Source organism: Pogona vitticeps, chromosome 5 (genome assembly GCF_051106095.1).
Source record: "Pogona vitticeps strain Pit_001003342236 chromosome 5, PviZW2.1, whole genome shotgun sequence".
NCBI classification, from domain to species: domain Eukaryota; kingdom Metazoa; phylum Chordata; class Lepidosauria; order Squamata; family Agamidae; genus Pogona; species Pogona vitticeps.
In genome coordinates this window covers 31359446-31375945 of record NC_135787.1, presented here as the reverse complement: position 1 = coordinate 31375945, position 16500 = coordinate 31359446, and the positions used below count along the sequence as shown (strand labels likewise).

The 16500-nt window shown below is 39.3% G+C and overlaps 2 long non-coding RNA genes across 2 annotated transcripts in view; both read left to right on the top strand.

Moving 5' to 3' along the window:
* LOC144583228 (uncharacterized) overlaps positions 1–16500 on the top strand; it is a 198872-nt gene that overhangs the window by 110338 nt on the left and 72034 nt on the right. The window lies entirely within an intron of this gene.
* Positions 1–16500, top strand: part of LOC144583230 (uncharacterized) — a 39027-nt gene that overhangs the window by 5538 nt on the left and 16989 nt on the right. The window contains exon 3 of the long non-coding RNA XR_013536902.1: positions 3107–16500. This exon is cut by the window's right edge and continues 16989 nt beyond it. This is a non-coding gene — a long non-coding RNA (uncharacterized LOC144583230). The remainder of the gene's footprint in view (positions 1–3106) is intronic.

The following is a 16500-nucleotide window of genomic DNA, read 5'->3' as shown; positions in this document are numbered from 1 at the left end:
TTATCTTCAGTTATTTGAAGATATGGTGAACATGTACGAGCAGCATCCCCTCTGTCATAATGTCTGCCACCTCTTATATGGAGAGGCTATTGACTATGAGGAGAAGGAGCTCCTGCTACCCATTAGGGGCTCTCCGCCTCAGTCAGAACCTTGAAAAATCAGGATCCAGACTCACATGGAAAGCTCATGTGAAAAAAGCATAGTCCCAACTCACATGGATAGAAGAATTCTCCCTTTTTATCACCCTCCATGAGTGGGAGGAGAATAAAACCAGTAACAGAGAGCAGCAGAGTTACTGTGCTCTCCTCTACGCATGGGAATTCTACATAAAAATAATGATTGTGTGCTGTCAAGTCAATTCCAGCTTATGACAAACCTTTCCACTGTTTCTAGATACAGTGCATTCAGAAACTACATATTTATTATTCCCTTCTTCTAGTGGATCTCTGGCTCTGTGCAGCTTATCCTAGGCTAAGCAGGATGGCTCTTCTCCCTGGAGATACATTGGGAAGTCAGATTCCCAGTCTTTAGCTCCACAACCAAATACTCAACCCACTGAGCTATCCAGCCAGTATTCTATGCATTTTAAATAACTGAATAGAATTTTCTTTGTGTGTGTGTCTCCTTGTATGTATGTGATGCATTTCTTTCATGCTGATAATGTGTAAATGTCCAGAAGAAAAGCAGGCAAGTTGTTTTGTAATGGGTTAACAAATCCAGACTTTTTGAAAAAAAGGAGTGGACCAAGAAAGACAAGCTAAACAGACAATGATAGTTAAAATGAAATATTAAACAGCAACATGTACAAAAATAGTACAGAAGACATGTGGAAGAGGGGAGAAGCAACCTTCTTTGGGATAATTAGTTTTGTCCTGACAAAAGAGACAGATGTGAAAACATTACAGCATTCCAGTTTGTTTTCACTTTGTTTCAGCATGATTTCCACGAATCTAGACAATATGGGGCCCTGCAAGGGAATCCCCAGCTTGCACAGCATTTAGGTCACACTCCAAGATGTTCCAAAGCAGATGCCTTTTAGGACACAAAAAACTTCACCAAACCTGAACAAGTTATAGCTTGTTGTATTATTGGTTGTTTGCATGTGATCTTTCCAATTGTGCGAGATATACAATGAAATTTTATTGTCTTCCTTCTGTAAATAAAGAAACAAGCAGAGCTTGCTGGGACACGATGCTTTGCCATCTTTGTTTCCAAGTCTTCATAAATATTTTTAAACCTGTTTTGGTGTCTCATTTTCAAAGTGCCAAAAACTCCAGATCTTTTGAGCTGGGGGTAGGAAAACAAATCTATATTAATAATAATAATGAGGGAACAAATAAGTTCATGTTTATTTATTTCTTTGAGTTATATTTTGCCTTTCTCCTCATACCTGGACTCAGGCAGCTTACTGAGAGCTCAGCACATCAGGGCAATGATAAATATTTTTCAGTGTACTGCAACTTTTAGATTATGTTTGATTTTCAGCATATTATAAACACTGTTGTTTGTTGCAAGGCTTTTTATTACCAATAGTTAGGGTCTATGCACCAGATCATGCCAAGATATTTTGCTGCCTGAAACAAAGGATGAAAATGCATTCTGCTCCCATTCCAGATATAGAAGCAAGCCAAAAATGGCAATAAAATATATGAGTATTGTTGATGGGACAGTATTTTGTATTGTACCTGAGGGCAAGGGACTAATTTACGGGGTACAGTCAGCAGGCATGGGAACTGGAATCACAAGACTCACTGTCAAATTGGACTTAAGTCGCACCGACAATTCAACTTGGACTGAACTTGGGGGGTGGGTGGTTTCCAATGATTCAGACTTGACTCATGACTGGGAACCCACCCACCCCTCCTGCTGTAGGAGATGGAGAAGAGAAAGAGCGGTGCATACCAGCAGGTCAGTGGATGAACTGGCAGGGTAGGCGGGGGAAGGGAACACACGGCAGCATGTGACTTCTGATAAAGGGGCATGAATTACTTTGTGCCCATCTCTAATGCAGAGTACAAAATGGCACAGTAGCCCATTTGAATCAATAGAACTTACAAAGAGGTTGACTCACCAAATCCTCACTGATTCAATGGGCCTACTCCAGCACAGCCTACTAAGCTAAGGAACAGGATTTCAAGTGATACATTATATGGGGGCAGTTATATTGCTTAATTTTTAGGCACCACAGAGGGGAGAGTAGTGGCAACCATCAAATATGTTAAGTACTCTATATTATTCAAGGCAGTTGGCTCTGAAATAAACTTGTTTTTTTTTCTCTTGGCATCTAATTTTTCCTACATCAGCTATGGGCTAGAGGCCCAGTATAGTTTGCATTCTGCCAAAACATGATTTGTCTCAATGGTCCAGCCAACACTCAGTCTAAACCTAACTTGAAATAACTATGTTAAAAGGGTGTTTGAAAAACCTATTTAAGCTTATGAGACCGCACAGTATATGAGTACATCACATGAGGCAATTTTCCACAAAAGTGATTTATTTATTTATTTATTTATTTATTTATTTATTTATTTATTTATTTATTTATTTATTGATTGATTTGATTTGATTTGATTTGATTTGATTTGATTTGATTTGATTTGATTTGATTTGATTTGATTTGATTTATGTCCCACCCATCTGGTAGACTCTACCACTCTAGGATCACCATAGGGGATGATATAGGAAACATGCTTTCAAAAAGAGAGAGAGAGATTAGAATTTGCACAGTTGCTGGTGTTTTAGGAGAGGTATCACCACCATAACCATTAGATCCAAGTCCTGCAGAATTAGTATGGCAGCTATTCGTACATAAAAGAGACAGGAGGACAGATTTTCAAAGGGCTGAATGTTTAAAGGACTATCTTTTTTTGCAGAAATGTGGGGAAGAATGTAAATGCCACCTTACCAAACATTCCCACCATCTAGGTGGTCTGTGAGATCCGAAGAGGACTCTGGTCTCGACTCAATACCTTATCAACTGGCTCAAGCTGGTTTCAAGCTTGGAAACTCTACCTGACCTCATTATGTTTTCTCTTATTGTTTTGTTCCATTTAGAAGCAAGATTCTTTGGTGCTGCTAACTCTCCTTCTTTTCTGCCTGTGTGTAGGCTGTGAAGGAACCCAAGAGAAGAGTTAGTCACCCGCCGCCACTTGGGTGGGCCCATCTTTGTTGAAGAGTCACCACCCAACAGCACTGTCTCGCTGCCGAATTTCCACCGGTTACAGGAGATGAAGTCAATCATTAATTCATTAATGTGAGTCTGTTATGTGACCTTCTAGGTTATGCATTACTGAAGCAACCTTCCTGTGGGATAAGGGTGGTGCTGCTGGACTTTCCCTAAATCATTGTCCATTGGATAAACTATCTCAGCATTTGCAAGTATTCAACTATTTGGGGCCAATATCTATCCCCAGAAGTAACTAGTGGCTGATACAATGACTTCAGCAAAAGGGAAACAATACAAATACTTAAATGTCTGGTGGCATGGGATGAATCAGTCCTTTTCCCTACCCATCTCCATGGAATGGGCTCATGAGAAGCAGAATGAAGTTAAATCTGCAAACAGAAAATCTTTCTCAAATCAAAATATTGCCATATATTGTGGCTTGAACAACCGCCTTGCACAATAGAACTCCTGCTCATGATGACAGTATATTAGCTTCTCAGTTTGTGTTTGCTGATATTAGTGGGATTCAAATACAACTTCATTGTTACATGCAAGGATCATTCTTCATATTGGGGGAAAGATGAAAAGCTATGAAAAAACATATATGCACAATTGTATTAACAACTTAACACAATTGTATTAAACCCAGCACAACTCATAAAACAAATCATTTACCATAGATGTATCATGCTAATTGAGAAATCAGGCAACTGTGTGATCAGTTGAGAGGAAATGGGAGCAGATTTTTCAAAAATTATTTGTGCAGTTTTCTAGTGACTATAAGACAGAACAAGGAGCAGCTGTTCACTCGAAGGCAGAGCAACACCATCATGGATCCTTTGAATTCCACTTAGCTTTGACAGTATTAAAAAAAATTATCATTGATTTGAATTGTAGAAAGGGGAAATCAAAAGTAACAGTAGATTGAGATGTTGATGCCAAAAGAAGAGTGACAACCACTGGATGCTTGGACCACTGCAGCACTTGGGAGGGTTCAGGTGGAGGTCACAGTGCAGTACAGTATATATGTATTTCTTTGCAGTCTCTCTGCCAGCCATTTTGTGGAACTGAGGGGTGTAGTGGAACACTTGTAGCACTGTTAGATGGCCTTTTGTGCATTCTGGAAAACTCTTCTTTTTCTTTGTTCTCTCACTCATCTTGGTCTATTACATTGACCAAAATATTATACCGTTAAGACTGACTGTCTATGTGTGATTGTGGAAGGGTGCTTGTTGTATTGGTTTTGAGTGGATTGGTCACACAAGATAATAGACATTTAAATTTCTTCTTCCATCTCGTTTTTGCATAACCTTTACAGTATTTGGGTACAGAGTGGATCAAGGAGATCCCACACTCAGTTCTTTAATATTATTTTATTATAATATGCCTTTTTGAGTGAATTTTCATAAATCAAGAAATATCTGTAGACATTACCTGTTGCATGCCTAGTCACGCAATTCACTTCCAAAAGTTAAGTCATTTGTGTAACTACACAATAGGATTTCAGCTCATGCCTTATGTGTTTCTTTTTATGTTTTATTTACTGGTGATGAGTACATATAATACTTTGTGCCAAGTATGTTATTCTTCTATAATTTTGTGTTACATCTAATATTACCTACATTTTTATTCATTACCACAATAGTTGTACACATGGAAGGAGTTAATTATTGTTTGCCACTGTTACTTTGCTTCTTCTCATTAATAAAAACAAATAAAGACAATTCCCAAAAAATCTGGTATCTTTTTTTGGCCCATATAACCTTAGGCACTCTAGTTTACAAAAGGTGTCGGATTGACTGTCTAGATCAGGCAAAGTATCCAGGCACTGCCTTCCTCTTTAACCACATGGAAAAAAATGAGAATCGTTATCAAGATGGTAGAATCAAGAGTCTAGATTCTACTACTTTGACAGTCACCTCCATTCTTCCTACCTGATTCACTCCCTTTTACACTTTTCATCTCCAAATGCCTTTAGAACCTCCCACAGAATTTTTAGGTAGAATGTATGGTTGTACTTTATGGTATATTTCTTCATTACGAAAACAAGGTCTTGTAACACAAGGCAGAAACCTGATACACTGCAGTGCAGACAGCTCATCACCAGAAAAGAAAAATCTTTATAAATGAATTGTGCGTGAAACAGGGAGATTTACTGGAGATATTATATACAATAAAGAAAGGTTAATTTGGTGGGTTATGGAATCCTCAGAAATAAATGGGAATATCAAAAAATATTTGTTCAATGTAGTAAAAAGAAATATAATAAATCAGGTGAACAACCCTTCTTTAAGAAACATGTTAAATATCTGGAACAGAAATGTCCCTTTACTTCACCACTAAAATTAGTGACCAAAATAGAAAATTTCCCAGCAAACCTAAAGGGTTTAGCTGATTTAAAGATAAAAAAGTTGCCAGATTGAAGGATTGGATGACTAAAATGTGATTGAAGGATCGAATTATAGTTAAACTTCAAACTAATAAACTATCATGGTATAATTATATCCAGTTAGATACTTGGACAAATGAATGGTTGAAAACTAATGGCAAATGTCGAGCATGTACTAAGTATGAACAATTGCTATCATAACACGAAGACATACAGAAAGATGCTTTGAGAAAAGGAGTAGTAAGTAGAATTTATAACCTAATTTTGGAACAAGAAGAAAAAGAGACAGAAATAGGTTTGAAATCAATTTGGGAACATGATTTAAAGACAGAAATTAAAACAGAGGATTGGACAAAAATTTAGAAGATGAGAGTTTTAAGATTAATGTCGGTAAGGATAAAGGAATTTTTTTAAAAAAATAGTTTAAGGTGGTACATGACTCCAGTGAAATTGAATATAATAAATTCAGACTATTCTAAGGCCTGTTGGACATGTGATGAATAAATTGGCAAGTATTATCATATGTGGTGGGAGTTTTAAATGGATTCAGAAATTTTGGAAACTAATTTTTAAGGAAATATGTGATATATTTGGAAAAGATATTGAACTTAATTCTAAAATTGCTTTGTTGTCAATTTTTGATAAGATAGAACTTGATTATTGCTCAAAGGAATTGATTTCCAATTTTATGACAAGTGCTAGAATATTAATAGCCAGATTCTGGAAAGATAAAAATGATATTAAATTAGAAGACTGGTATAATGAAGTATGGGACATTGTGTTAAATGATAAATTGACTACTGAACTGAAGATGAAAAGAGGGGAAATAAGTTCCAATCTTTTTAATGCTATTTGGGATAGATCTATTGAATTTGTATCAGTGAAAGGAAAGGGGGAAGCCTTTAAACAACAATCAATACAATTTTGGAAAAGAGGTTCGTATTAAAAGTATTGCTCCAAAGGGTTCTGTGGGTATGGAGGTGCACTGGGGTTTAGATTGTAATCGTGAGTATTTTGTATTCTTGCATTTGTTTTTGTTTTGGAAATTTAAAAATAATTTAAAAAACAAAATCACAACAGGGGCATCTCTTACCTCCCTCAGCATACAGAATAGTTTGTTTTGTAATTGGTCTTCAGGAGTCAAAAACAGAATTCCTTTGAAGTTTGATTTCCAAAATATGAAAGGCAGCCTCATTCACGTTGCTTCAGATAATATGTTTTCAGATTTAACTAGAGTTATTTTTCGGCCCTTTTTTCCTTTGGCCCTGTGAACTACCACCTGACCAAGTGACAATTTGAACCTGGATCTCTCCAGCTGTAGCTTAACAGCCTAGCCAGGAACAAAGTTTAGGGAAATTGCTTTCTTGGTCTACAGCTCCTAGAATCTCCCAGCCAGCATGGTCACAGGCGTTCCCAAGCTCTGCCCATTACATCACATATTGGGCACACCCTTAGAGTCTCTATCCCATATTCTGCCCAAATAATAACTACCTGAACAGAATAAAAACTCTTTCTACAGGAGAGTCAGGTCAGCCTCAGAAACCTCTCTGGAAAACTGAAAGACTGTTTTGTATATCTGCCAAACACATAATTCTAAAACTTGACAGTAAAAATTAGGGATGTGGAGTAGCCTACAATGAAATACTAGCTTTTTGGTACATTTGGTACAGAATTACCAGCAAAACTAGACAGGATGTTCTTTTGTTAATCAACACTCACCCAACCAACACAGTTCTCAAAGTGGCCCTTGAATATGTACTTGTTTATTTCTATTGTAGAGTTGTACGAGGACTGCTTTTTTTTTAATGTGCCATAATTATTCTTGGATGACAAACATGTGGAATAATTGAAAACATACTTCTTATGGCCTCAGGAACATATGGCTCTTTCCAGCCTGGTTAATGTAAAGAACATGAATACTCATGTAGAAAGTGGAAAATGCTTGGAACCAAAATGCAATTGGTGCATAGAGTTTAGTCCTAGGATATGAGAAAGAGAGGCATAACAAAGGAGGTAAATCCATTCAATTCAGCTTGGAAGCTCATCTCCTGTTGATGTTTACAATTTCATCTTTATATTTAGACTTTGCCTTGCTTATGTTAAAGTAGGGGTGGGGAAAACGTAGCCCTTCTGATTTTGCTAGAGAGTGATTGCCATTAGCCTTAATCAGCTCTGGCAGTGGTGATGGACACAGATGTAAATCTTCACTTAAATTATTATCCGAGGGAAGAATGAAACATTACGACTTTTTTTCCACTCGTGCACTTTTTGCATTTTGGCACTTTTTGCGAAACGTCTACAAAGTGTTTGTGCACAAGAACAAAAAGCTCATACTTTGTGCCATAAGTAAAGGTTTTAAGATGGAATACAAGCATGCCATGCAAAACTCTCATTGTTTGCAAATGTTCTTGCTCTCATTTGAGAGAACTACCTTGCAGTGGTTGCTCTTTATTTTTTATGGGGTTCCTCAACATGTTGAGACAACCTATTCCCTCAAATGGGATGAAATTTGTGTACTCCTTAGTGAGTGATGAAACCCCACTGTGCCTCCTGTGAGTGGAGCCATCCTGTGTGGCCTTGGGCAAGCTGCACAGTCAGAGGGTGCACCCAGAGGAAGGAATAGTAGACCCCTAATGAGTATTCTCCGTGTAGGAAACCCTGAAAAGAGTCACCGTAAGACTGAATTGACTTGACGGCACATTGTTGTTATTTAAAATCAGAGTGGAAACAAGTAACACCTCTCAAGGGAGTGCCTTCCACAGTCTGGGAACCACACAATGCAGGGTTGAAACTAGTGACAATAGACTCAAAGCAGAACAAAACCCCTTGCTTTCTGGAGTTTTTTGCATCATCATCAAGTGGTGGTGTATTTTTGTTCTTCTTTGTTCCCACTTGTTCTACTGCAGGATCTGCTTGCATGGACCAGAGTATCATGTTGTTCTGGGCTGGTTCAGTATCAGTGTGAGAAATATGGAGGACATTTAATAAAGTGTTCAGAGTGCTTACGTTTCTCATAGCCATGCACTTTTCAGGTGTGGGCAATCTCTTCCAAAATAGCATTCCTCCCCACTAGGTGAGGAATAATGGGCCAGACCACTTTAAATACAAGCCAGCAGCAGTGCTTGGAAAGGGAGAATCTAGAGATGATGTTGTGTGTAGATGATTCTCCCAACTGGTAACCTAATCTTGAGAAATATCCCCAGGCAAGACATCACAAGCATTTCATTCCCAGTGATGATGAAATGCACCAAAGATCTAACATGAACAGAAAGGCTAACTTGACTTGAGAAATAATATGGTTCTTTCTACTTCTAACAAAAGGCTACAAGAGCAAAAGCATTTGCATTACTTTGCAGTGTACCAACAAAGAGAGAAGAAAGAATGAAGTCGAAAAGGAAAGCAGGGGATAGTTATTAATGATATTATGAATTTTCCAAGCAAAGCCCGTACACAAAAGAATATGGCCACCCATCCACACACACACCAAATCCTGTTAGTATAATGCAGAATTTGCAAACTGATAAATATATTTTAAAAGGAAATTCTAGAATGCAACAGTTAGCCTAGAATTAACACAGCACCCTCTTTCTACCCCCACCTTAATGTAATATGGCTACCTCGGTAACCGCAGGGGAATTTTGAGCCTTTCTCAAGGTCTCAGCAGTTGGAAAATGCAGGAAAGCTCTGAAGCTTCACTCCCAACCTCCTCTTTTTATGGCATACTTCCTTGTGCCACTGTTTTAATACCAATGCTGCCAAAATAAATCTGCATGATTTGTTGGGTTGGCCTGCCTGTGGGCTGGTCTTGGTGGGCTGATCTTGTCCTGTCACTGACCAAAAAAAGGTACAGCTATCCCTGACTTGGTCTGTATCACAACTTTTCTCCAAAGACAGTGCAGAACCCTATTTAAAGTCTTGCTCCCTCTCTCTAATGAGGGTTTCTTCTGAAATTCAGTACCTTCTTCCATCAGAATGGTATGGACAGGCCCACCATTTGGCAGAATGAGGCAAGCACCTCAAGCAGCAGATGTTGGAGACAAGAGTGGCAAGCCCCATTCCCTCCCTTCAAAGACAGAGCTGTAGGTAAGTCATGACCTCTCCTGAACACCAGGAAAAAGCCTGCTGGCTTCAGGTCTGTGCAAGACACTGTCCAACTGGGAGTGTTGAAGTGAGCTTCAGCTGCTAATTCCAGTTCATTTCTGTACATAGAGAGGAGGGAAGGGTACCATCTTGACTTTTGCTTTTGGTGTGAAATGCCTTGGGCTGGCTCTGTGGGAAGGACACCCTGGCCCTAACCCATTAGAAATATTGGACAAGAAACATGTTAGGTCAGGCACCAGGAGACAGCAGGAAAAATCAAGGACACAATCTGTCTGGTTTTAACAGGCTCCAATTATCCCTGTTTGCCAGGGACACTTCCTGTTTTGGAACGCCCTTTCCAGGTGAATCACTGTCCCTTTTTTGCCTCGAGGGGATGTTTTGTTAAAATTGTGTTCCTGTGAATGGTTAGGTTTGTCCTGGGAGGGGCCGGTAAAGCTCTGTGCACAAACAAGTTTGGGGGGGACCTCAGAGAGACTTGCTTAATAAGAGAGGCAAGTTCTTTAAGAGTCCCCCAGTTATTCCACACAATTCTAATTATTCTCTAACACAAATTAAGTCTGCTCCAGGGAAGGACTCTCAGCTTATGCACAAAAAGAAAATATCAGTTACAAATTTGGGGGTGGAAATCGAAGAACAAGAAAGACCACACCATAAGCACAATTCCTAGTACGTTTTAAGGAAACTATTTGCTAAGACACATAGCTTTAGAAAGACTATGACATGAAACACTCTATAACGATAAAAAATTACCTACTCTAAAAAGACAATCAGCTATGTAATAAATGGTATGAAACAAATAAAAGAGTTATCTGACTACCATGAACACAGTACATGTATGTTAAATAATTCATCCTAAATTCCATTGCTAGTCCCAGATGGAGAGGACTCACTGAAACAATTATTGAATGGTAAGCGCATCCTATTGATTTCATATGATTAGTTTAATTGGGACTGAATATAAGATTCTGACCTTAATGTTTAAGCAGCATTCAGAATTCCTATTTTGCTTACTATTCTCAATATTGGTGTGCCCTCATTCCCAATGCTTACTTTAAGAGCCTTCCAGTTTCTAAAACACGCTTCTCCTACTCATTTCAATATATACTGAAGTGCAGATTCCTTTAGAGTAGCAGCAGCGGGAAGTCTTTTCTTCTATGAGGCTGGCTCCAAGGAGGGACAGTCTTCTCCCTTCTCCTGTCCGCACTTCCTATAGCAGTGCTCTGTTCATTAATGGTCCTGAAGGGAAAAAGTAGAGTCTTGCCCAGGGGAGATGGGAGAGAAGGTTCTTAAACACTGGAATGGGCCAACATACTTTAAACATTTGGGCCAATACCTTCAGATCACACTAGGCTATATACTTAGCTTGTATTTAGAAGCAGTGTTCCCTTGACCAGTAAAAGAAGTTTGTTTATAATAGCACCTGATGCTGTTCTTATTTTCTTCAACTAGTGTTCCAGCAATGGTTTATTTTGTGATTGGTCTCAGTTTGCAAGCCTGATTACAGAAGTACATACCCCTGAGGAAATTGCATTGTGGAAGGTAAAATGGGCTAAGTGTTGGGAATAGGCATTCCCCTTAACAGCCGAGCTTGGCTCTCAGTTCATTTCAGATGAACCAACTTGCCTCTCTGCTTGTCACTTCTTACAGTTTGGGACTTACCACAGATTTTCTGCAAGTTAGAAGTCTGAATAAGTAGTGGCCATTGTTTCTGCATAGTCATCAACATTAAGGTACCAGAGCCTGCCATTTCACACACTGGTAGGATTAATAGGTAACAGAGAGAATGGCAATTATGTGTGCCTTGTGTGTCTTAGTGAGGAAATCCTTGACATGAGAATGGGGTGTTACAAGAATATCCCACTAGCAATATATGGGCAGATTGGAGTGTCTCACCCTTCCATGACAAGAGGCCAACTCTCTAATCCATTTATCAACTATCAATGGTGTAGCCCTATTTTCCTCTGTGAAATGTTGCAGGTTATTCCCCACCAGGTCCAAACCAAACATAACATCTAAATCCCAAGCACTGTCAGAATCATACCAAATTAAAGAGACCAGAAAATAGGTAGGAAGTTTAAAAGTGAACTAGGAAAAAAAATAGAACAAGATAAATAAACTTTGTCCATTACAATCAATCCTGGCTAGAAACAAAATGTAATGGGTTTGTTTGTTTGTTTGTTTGTTTGTTTCCTCCCTTTATCCCTAAAAGGACCCAAGGTGGTATTCATCACTAAATCCTGATGCAGTAACTACCAAAGAATGCTGAGGGTACTGACTAGTCCAATATGGAGAAAAATGTGTCAGGATCTCTAAGATGCCAATTATCAGACACTGTGCAATTGATTTAGAAATGGCTGCATGTCCTACCTCACATGGGACAGTTCAGTGGTGGCTGGTGACTACCATTTAAGGGGTGCTATTAATCCATCCCAGGTTTTAGTGAACTCTTTACAGGAGGTATCTAGCTGCTAAACTCTATCTCCCAAATAGGTTCAGTACCTTGGACAAGTCCTGTAAAGTGTAGACTAAAACATAGGCTGGATTCACAGCATCCATGAAATTGGAGTCACAAGCTGCCATTCCTTTATTTGAAGGGCTAATCAACCTTAATCCTTTGCCTCAAAATTTCCTGTGCGTGGAGGACTGTCTTGTCCAGATCTGGTTTAAAGTCAAAGAACTCTCAAAAGGGTGAGCAGGGTTATTGAAATCTCATGTCAGCTATTAGCACCTAGTCAGGAAACTGCACAACAGCTATGCAGGTCAATTGATCTCACAATTCCTAAATTCAACATGTCTCAAACGCTGAGAATTTTACACAATGTAATTTGGTTACAGTATTTTCTTAAAGAAAGAGACATTTGTATGACAATTTGTATGCATGTTTGGTCACATTTCTCTCAGTAACTCTTTGAATACAATTTTGCCTAATATATGCTTCCTTGCAAATAATTTCCTTGCAACAATATATTTTGGGTCTGATTTTTACTAATACACACATTTTCCTACACTTTTCTTTTACAGGAGAACAAGTGTGAATTTCCAAGGATAAGTGAGTATCAGTTTGTGGATTGATTTAGAAGTGCAACTCAGGTAAATTCACATTAAAGAAATCTAAATTAACTTCTTTTCCCTCCCTAGCTATGGGTGGTAATCCAGGACCTCAAATCCAGATCAAAGAATGGGAGGAAGGGGGCAAGACCAGAAAACAAGCCAGAGTTCAGGGTTTAAGAGAATTCAGGAGACAGAGTGAGAGTGCAGAACAAGCCAGGATTCAGGACTAGAGACATAACCAAGCTCAGGTGGATCTTACAGCTCAAGTAAAGCATCACTGAGACAGGAGGCACTCGTGTGTTTTCTGCCCAAGGTGATTGGGTGGAGCTATTGCAAAGCATGGACGGGCGGTGGGGCAGAATCAGTCCAAGTGCCTTCATTAAAAGCCTCCCATTTGCACCACAATGAGCAGTGGTCAGAAGCTTCTAGCAGTCATCCAGTTTATCTCACAGACCAGTGGTCACAGCCCCTGCTGAAGGGAGTGTGAGTATTTACTTAATTTCTTTGACGTTTCATACTCCCAAGATTTCTTTGGGACAGCTGGCATTCCCCTGTGAATACTGATATTTGCCAATTTTAAAAAAAAACTGCAACACATGTGCTAATAATTATGAGTCATCCATACAGAAGTTATATACCATGAACACATGGCATTCATATGGAAACTTTCAACAAAATATACTCTAGTTTAGAAAAAAAAACCAACAACACGTTTTTACAATCCCTCAAAGCACTTGAGTGGAAGGAACTATTTTCAGCACACCATTTGCCCGAAGCACAACCAACTCAAAAGCAGACATAATCAGGTGAAAGGAGACGAGAATCCAAAGCAAAGAACTTGGCAGAAGATGGAACACACAGACACAACCCTTTCCTGACTCCTTGAGCTGTCCTATTCTACTTCTTAGATGATATCAAGAAATCCAGCCATCTCTCTTCATTGTGGTCTTCATTCACTTTCCAGGCCCAAACATGTTTTTTTCCTATTCCCATTTGATTCCTCAGTGTAGCACTTGAAACTGTGGCTGTGTTATGGTAGGGTTGCTTGATTGTTGTTGTTTTTTCTGCACAAAAGAACCAGTGATACAAGGTTTCCGTGATTACAAATTTGGCTTATAATGATACAAAATCTCCATGCATATATACAATCCCACATGACCCACATAAGAACAAGCTGGCTATGTCTGGAAGCCTTCAGAGAACCATTTTACCACAGGCTGAACTCAGCCTTAGTCCATTCAAACCGCATTTTCATTCTGCCAGTTTGCCATGTGCTATGCTATCTTGAGAACGAATTAAGTGATAGGCTATGGGAAGACCATAAATAGTCTCCTAGCTACAGCATATGTTTCCTGGCCTGATTGTTGCACTTTAATAACTGAATCACAATGGGGTAACCAGTGGAGATCTCTGAGAATGAAATGTGAGATCACCAACACCCACCTGCTGGAAAAACCATGGTCTAGTTGAATAGCAGCTCTATTTTTATACAGCAAAGTTAAGTTACTCAGAGCATTTTGTTACTAATAGCTGGAAGCAGAAATATTCCAGGAAACTGCTTTCTAGAGGAGGTGTAGGAAATTAGTGGGACAGGATCTGAAACCTTCCAACTCGTAGGCTGCTCATTCAGATCCAGATGTCTTCACTGGGATTCAGTGAGTTGCTATTCTTAAATGTTGCTTGACGTCCTTGGAGAAAGCAAAAATGGCAAGAATGACTGCCAGTCATTGGTTTTTACTAAAAATATATTAAAAAGTAACTACTACCACTTTTTTTGGCATCCACTGAAAAAATATCAGAGAGAATTCCCAGAAAAGTTGTAATAACAAAATTTTAAAGAAAGGAGTAGAAATGTGAGCTTAAGGCAGAAAGAGAGAGAGAGATTAATCCATGTTTCATTAGATGTAAGTTACATAAACATTCTTCCAACTAAGTATGCATATGAACTTAGCCTAGGAAAGTGAGAAGAGAATAAAGTAAGCAGGGAGAGGGCAGAAAAGGGATCCTTTGTTCCTGCATTCTGCTTATTTGTTTATTTTTTAATATTATCACTTTTGCACCATAACACAAAAGTTGCAGATTTTACAGAAGATAAGAAAGCACTGTGATGAAAATGTGATGTATTGACAATAGTGGGTGGGTAGAGCAAGGGGAAAATTGAAGAAAAAGTGGTGTAGGCAGGAAGATAGCCAAAGGGGAATGGCAGTCTGTGTTGGACGTGTAATCTCTGGAAACAGTGTAGTTGTAGCTGGTCTGCATTTGCTTCTTGCTTTTTCTTGGAGCAAGCAGATAGCCTTTTAAAATAGTTAGCAAGTTTCTGAGTAAAATTCACTTCCAAGCAATGTTATTCCCAAATTATGCATAATTCAGAATGTGATTCAAAATACATATTAGGCCCCATATGCAGAGACTGGAAATATTAGTTTTCAAAAAGATTACAATTCCTAGAATACCCAGCCAGCACAAGCACACAATTTTAGGTTTCTTTATTGTTAAAGTGTAGCATTGTAAAATTGGGCCAACATTAATGCTATGGACAACATCCTAGTGCCTGCAGGAAAGATATACCTCTGGAAGAACTTGAGCTCTAGCCTCAGAGTTGAGACCTGACCTCAGAGCATCCCACTTTCCTGCCCTCCATGCAGAAAGATCCAGGACTTTCACCTCCCCTATGTCAGAGAAAGAGGAGGGGGAAGGATCTTTGGTGGTTCTTTAATGGAGCAAGGAGGCTGTGGATCCAACAGACCCCAAGCCTTCCTAGCTACAGTCACATCCCCAACACAAAGCAAAATTAAATAACGCCTGGGAATTGCACAACAATTCTCTCTCATATTACTGTACAAGGAAGGGCAGGGTAATGTTGGTAAAAGCAGGGAGAGAGGGTGTTGTTTTATAAAGACACTCCTTCAGCACTTCTGCTCTACCGGTACGAGACTGCCAGCTGAGGTCAATGAGTGGCCTGAGACTGGGGCAGCTCCCCCCTGAAATATTAAGGGAAGATGTCCCCACTACAGCTCATGCGCTGTCACAGCTTCCAGCATTTTGTTATCTTAGGGCTTGATCACACCAGCCAAATGTTCTAATGGTTCTTTCCATACCTTTGTTGTCCTGTATTGCTGTCATGTGTTATATATACTGGGATGAATATTCCCATTTGTCTTAATGTTACCAATTCATTTCTTATATGAAATTTTATGGCCAACTACTGTACACCATGGAATTGATTTATTTTTCTCTAATGTTTCCTGGGGCAGTGTTGCCTCTTTTATTTTATTCTAATCTAATCTGTGGAGCAATAGAGAGGCCCAAGCCTTCTCTCCTCCTCCCCTTTCCCTTTGCAAAGGAGAACGATCCTTTACAAGAGCAGAGAATTAAAAAAAAGAGGAGAAGGAAACTTCCCCATCCCCACACACTCCAGACAAGCCTGTTGAGAACAGGTTGCAGACAAGAAACTGGAAGTTGTAAGGAGAGAGCTGGGGCAAGGAGGGACAGGGAGTTGGGAATTGCTTTGGATCATGAGTTTTTCTTCTCTGATTTGCGCCCTCTGGAAGGGCCTGGATGAGATTCCCCCCTCCAGCTGCTGGTCTCTGCACCTTATCTGCCTCATCCCTTCCATCCAAAGAGCAAGGAGGGGCAACAGGGAGAGGTGGGATGACAAAACATTTATGCAACAAACTAACTGGGGTATAATGGATCCATTTGGCTGGTGTCATCAGGCCCTCAGACACTTCAACAGCGAAATACTCATATTCAGTCTTTAAGATTATCCTGTATGATTTGCACTTCCTATTAA